Source organism: Dasypus novemcinctus, chromosome 7 (assembly GCF_030445035.2).
Source record: "Dasypus novemcinctus isolate mDasNov1 chromosome 7, mDasNov1.1.hap2, whole genome shotgun sequence".
Lineage (NCBI taxonomy): Eukaryota > Metazoa > Chordata > Mammalia > Cingulata > Dasypodidae > Dasypus > Dasypus novemcinctus.
In genome coordinates, this window is record NC_080679.1 from 3,514,535 (window position 1) to 3,520,675 (window position 6,141).

General features: G+C 49.1%; 1 pseudogene; it reads right to left on the reverse strand.

The window, feature by feature from the left end:
* Window positions 1-2,191: 2,191 nt before the first annotated feature.
* On the reverse strand, window positions 2,192-3,172 carry LOC131279326 (olfactory receptor 9S13-like; annotated as a pseudogene).
* Window positions 3,173-6,141: the final 2,969 nt, after the last annotated feature.

Below are 6,141 nucleotides of genomic sequence, written 5' to 3' on the forward strand. Positions count from 1 at the left end.
GAACTGGGGGTCCAACCCCATGGTGGAGAGCAGGTGCCCTCACCCTCCAGGTGGGTGAGGTGGAGGGGGCCAGGCAGGCTGTGGCACTCCCCTCTCCCCAGCTGGGCCCATCATGTCACTTGACTCACCCTGTTCCCTCCATGGGTTGGGACATGGGGGATTACTTTTCTAATAATGATACAACATATATCATCAGAGATAGGTGAAGTCCCTTTTATTCTCTTTGACCCCATGCCCAGCCTCTCTCCTTTCTCCAGACAATCCCCACGTGTATGACTGTGCTCTGAGAATGATTTCACTGGACACGACTATACCCATAAATGATGCAATGTATTATTACGTGTGTTTTTAATTTGATCCTGAATGTGAAGTGCTGAATATGTATATATGCAGCTTACTTTTTCCATTCTACATTTTATTTCCATGTCCTTCATATTCTACTTCATTTGTTTCAATTTTTTTTTTTATTTTCCTGCTTATAGACTTCAATTTGTTAGTGCATTCTTTTTGGGATTTTTTAATTTCCCAGGTGTGCTGTAACAAAGTGCCACAAACTAAAGAGAACAGATGAGAACTGTCCTTTCTAGTTCTGGAGATTGGAAGTCTGCAGTTGAGGTGCCATAGGGCCATGGTTTCTCTTAACTCCTGGGGCAGGTTCTCGGCTGGCCTCTTCTAGCTTCTGTTGGGTGCTGGAATCCTGGGCATTTCTTGGTGGCAACTGCAGCTTCCATCCCTGTCTCCTCCCTCACATGGCCACGTCCACTCTCTGTCTGTTCCTCCCTGCCCTTCTGCAAGGACCCAAGTCATGGGTATTAAGGCACTACACTAGGACCTCACTCTAACTAGTGCCTTCTGCAATGATCCTTCTTCCTCATATAGTCACAGTCAAAATATGGGCAGCTGCGCCCTCAGCATCAATTTGAGGGTCACAACTCAACCCATGGCAAGGACATCTGGGGTGATGTGTGAATCTTCTTTTTACAATCATGAATCATTCAGCAGTGAATAACCTTTGCTCACTCCGAGGTACACATCTAGAAGAGGATTTCTATATAGAAATATAGAGACATTGCCCTCAATCTCATAAATGTTCATATTAATCAAACATCATGGCACTCCATGCAATTTTCTGCACAATTGCCATCCAATTATAACATTAAAGTCCAGCTCACTCCAATGTGGAAGAAGAATTTTGAAAATCCTCTAATCAATAAAATGCACCTATCTAGAATATTAAAAAGAAGTCTACAAACCAGTAAGGAAATGGCAAAAACATAGTAAATAAAATGTGCAAACCATGGCAACACTCGCAATAATATCCCGATGACTACTACATATGTGAAAAGAGGGTGAGCCTCATCAGCCACAAGGAACACAGTGGTGTTGGGAAGGTGAAGCCTTAGGCTCTTGGAGTTTCACCTTCTACCAGGAGAATTCACATGATTCTTACAGCACTTTCTTCTCCCTGTTCTCTTTACTTCAATTACCTAGAGTATGGTCCTTTTTCTGAGATGTCGTGGTGGCTCAGAAGCATTTCCATTGTCTCAGGTAGCTGAATATCATCCCTAGTCCAGCTCAGTTAAAATGTTCATTTCTTTGAAAAGTTTCCATGGGGTTGTGTCAGGGTTTTCAGAAGCCAGTTGCTGGCTTACGCAGTGTCCTGCAAAAGACACACTATAGCATTAAAGCAGGAGCACCAGCTCCCTCTGAGGGCCTGTAGGAGACCTTAAGCCTTAGGAAGAAAGGGGGACGGGGGAGGAAGTAAAACTGAGAGTTGAGGAGGCACTGTCTTAGCAATCTCCCCGATATCACTATGGTCAGAGCAGGGCTTCACATCAGAAGTTCCCACATTCAGTTCAACTGGGGTTATTGGCATTTGACTGATATTAACTGCAGGTAGAAGACCACAGAGAATGCCCATCTACACAGCTACACCAGTGCATGTGGAAAATGTGAACTTAATCTGGCTTCAAATTCCCCTTATTGCTCTGCCCGCTTTGTGGCCAAATTTCTAGATTTCTATTACTGCTCCTGAGAAGAATCACTTGTTTTCTGATGCCAAACAACATAATTTATCACTTTAAATATCACAGTAAATTCCTGGACCCTAATGCTTTCAAGAAACATGGCAGGGTTGCTGGATGGCTCCCTCAAAGCTCAGCCAATGACCTCTGAGTCTCCCCTCCAGCCCTCAGGACACCGTCTCTCCCTGCCCACCCTCCTTCACATGGCCACATTTCTGGCCCAGCCTCCACAGTGCCTCCTTCACGTCCTTGTTCCGCAGACTGTAGATGAGGGGGTTGAGCATAGGGATGACCAGGGTGTAGAAGATGGACACAACCTTGCCCTGCTCCATGGAATCTATAGCTCCTGGCTGGGCATACATGACAAAGAGGGTCCCATAAAACAGGGAAACTGCGATCATGTGGGTGCCACAGGTGGAGAAGAGCTTACGACGTCCGGGGGCAGTGCGCATCCTGAGGATGGTCACGGTGATGTAGCCGTAGGACACCAGGACCACAAGTGTGGTGCCCACAATGATGAGGCCACAGAATCCAAACATGACCAGCTCATTTAGGGCCGTGTCAGTGCAGGCGAGCCGGAGCAGAGGGGGCACGTCACAAAAGAAGTGGTCAATGCGGTGGGAGCTGCAGAACGGAAGGTGGAACGTGAAGCTGGTCTGCAGGATGGCATTGAGGCAGCCTCCACAGTAGGAGCCCAGCACCAGGCAGGCGCAGGCTGAGGGACGCATGGTGATGGGGTAGCGCAGGGGGCTGCAGATGGCCATGAAGCGGTCATAGGCCATGACAGCCAGCAGGAAAGTCTCAGAAGTAGCAAAAAGTGACAAAAAGAAGAACTGTGTGGCACATCCTGAAAAAGTGATGTGCTTGGTGGAGGAAAAAAAGTTGGTGAGGGCCTTAGGGGCAATGAAGGATGAGTAGCACAGGTCCAGGAAGGAGAGGTTCTTGAGGAAGAAGTACATGGGGGAGTGGAGGTGGGCATCCAGGGTGATGACCACGATCATGATGAGGTTCCCCTGGATGGTGACCATGTAAAAGATCAGGAACACTACAAAGAGCAAGGCCTGGACCTCAGGGCCGCCCTCAAATCCCATCAGCTCAAACTACTCCCAAGAGGCCCCTGAGAGGTTTTCATTTCTTTTGAGTGGCATGGCCTTGAGAAAGGACATAGGGGGAAGAGGGGAGGCAGGTGACAGCAGGAGGGAGCAGATCAGAGTTGGACTGTCCCCTGTCTCCCTAGAGAACAAGGACCACTGGCATCACATCGTTCTCTCCTATAGGGAAAATCATAATCATTCTTCATCCAGATGGATTCAATGTCCTAAAAAGAAAACATTTATTATGGTTAATTAACCTTGGACGTGAAATGGGCACTCAGTCCAGGGGAGTCTGAGATGCCGTTCTGGAGATTCAGAGAGCCCTGGCAAACTTATGATCCATAGTATAAGGACAGCTTTAAAGACCCCTTGTCCACTGATGAGTTAATGTCCCCTCCTTGGGGCCATTTCTGTGCAGCTACATGTATCTGATCTTGCACTGTCCATTTTATGTTACTATTTCATTATCTCAAGTAATGTCTATTGTGTACCCCTCATGACACTGAGCCCCATCACCTTGTCCCGGACTCAGAGTCTGAACCTGGTGGCACTCTTCAGTGAGCTCTCTGTAACTTTGAGGGCCTTGGAAGTATTCCCACAATATCTAGGTATTGGACACATGCAGAGGGGCAGGCTCCATCTGATCATAACAGCAGAAGGATGAGGAGCTGTGGCATGCATGGAAGATGGAATGCCCTCTTCTCTCCATCAGTCCATTCTTGAGCTCTTCAGCATTCATCTCTGTCCCTGGGGCTTTAGGCAGCCCCCACACTTTTCTACTTGGTAACCAGATTCCCTCTTCTGTCTAGTGCCATCTGGATCTTCTGAACTTTTCCTCTTTCCATCTTGTCACAGCATAGACCCCACAAGTATCCTGTGTAAGGAATGACATTGCAAAAACGATGGATCCCAGCTAAACCGTGGAATGCAGTAGAAATATGGAGGGAATCAAACGCTGATAAAGGAGGGATGGATGAAGGGTCTAGGTGAAAGCAGTAGATAGATGTTGGGACATTAGCAAGATTTGCTTCTGAGCATCCCAGGATTGTAGGTGGGGGTGGACATTACATGTTTCAGGGGACATCACAGTGCCCCTCCTGACCTGTCTCTCAGATTATGCTGACATTTGGCTGGTCATTGAGGAACCAGGTATCCAGCAGGAATGGAAAAGGATGGCTCAGCCTACCTTCCATCCCCAGTACAGTGTCCCTCCAGCCCCTCAGCATGGGACACTCTGCATGATTCTCAAGCCAAGTCACCCTGTACCCTGGACCTTTTCTAGACACCTGAGACTGCAGGGCTGCAGGTACAGAGGAGGAGTAGGAGGGGTCTGCCCAGCAAACTCCTGGCAGTAACCCTGGGATGCACTTGGGCTGGATGGGTGCAGCTATCAGCCCACTGCCCTCTTGCACACAGTGGGGACACTGGGTGGTAGAGAGTCTCATCTGTCCAACACCATCTCTCTTTTGTACATGTCTTCACTGTGGCCACAAACTTTTCAGTTTCACAATTTTGTGATCATTTTCTAGGCAATCAATACTGACATACCCTTTGTAAGTCTGAATAGTGTCTACTGAAGTTGTCTACATGAGATGCTGAAACTTTTAGGACCTCCCATCCCTGTGAAAATGACCTAGGATCGTGCCAGACACTGAGTGGAGTCTCCAGGTCCACATGGACAACAGCTGCAGTTCCAGTGAGAGTCCCGATAGAAAGTGGTGAAAGGACCCTGTGATGTTTTTGCTGGACCATCATCTGTCCCCCTCCCATTCCCCCCAGCAGAGTGAGGTCCAGTCTTCAGCAGCTTCGCCCTCAGGTGGAGCTTGTTAGAAAGGCAGAATCTCCCACCAAAGCAGACCCACTGACTCAGGACCGGCACTGAAACAGCCCACAGAGGATCTGAGCCCAGGTGAGGGTGGAGGGCACTGCTCCCCATGACCCTGATGGCCCAGCCCAGGCTTTAGGTCACCTGTGGAGAGCAGCCCTGAGTGCCTCCTGTCTACACAGCCCTACCACCACCTGCGTACAAGGTCTCTTTCTACTCCTGCATCCCTGATGGTGGGTGCCTTGACTTTACCTTTTCCAGATGACGGTCAAGATTCACACTCGGCCACACCACATCTTGTGCTCTAAGGTGACTGGTGCTCCTGACCCCCGGTCTGTGTGATGATGGTGCAGCTAACTCTGAGGACCAGTAGTGTCTCCCATTTTGCCCTGGCTCCCTCAGCAGTGCAGTGAGAGTGGGGGATCCGAGATGGGGCCCTGGGTCCCAGTAAGAGATGGTTCAGGACTCCAGCTACTGGCTGCAGGACACCTGCCTGAATCTTCGGTGCAATCTGATTAGACACAGCTCAGCTCAGCTCTGCAGATACACCTCCTGTGTCATCCAGGTGCCTTTTCAAGAACCCTGCCTGCCAGGGTCACTCTGCTGGGGAGATTTTCCCCATCATGCCTGGAACTTGGGCCTCGCATGGCCAATTAAGGGAGAACTGGGTCCCTGCAGTGCCTGGGGCTGCCAAATCTCTGTATCCGGTTGCCAAATCTTGTTTGGTTCTTCTGACCTCCAAGACAGGAGTGGGAAGCTTGAAGCCCTCAGGGGCCCAGGAGGTGCCACAGGACAAAGTGCAGACAACCTAGGAGGGGCCCCCTGGCCCCCAGTGTGCAGCCCTTACTCCCTACTCCTCCCAGTGCTCCACTGCAGCATGTTGGCATGAGGAAAGGGATGCACGGGGGCAAGTGTCCTGGGCAGCAGGGCAGCCAGTTATGCCCCAATTGAGACATTGTGCCTCCTGTGCCACTGATCTGGGGGAAATCACTTTCCTTTTATGAAGTTATGGAGTTGCATAAGACCATCCCCAATTCCCTTTAAGTTCTTCTTTATTGTTGTTTTCAGCTGTTTTAATGTCTTTATATAAGTTAATAACAAATGCACGCATGAGGAATTTCAAGGAATTAGGAAGTGACAGAACTAAAAGGGAATGCTCTCACCTTTAACCCCAACAAATCTTCCTCTTTAGCAGTCA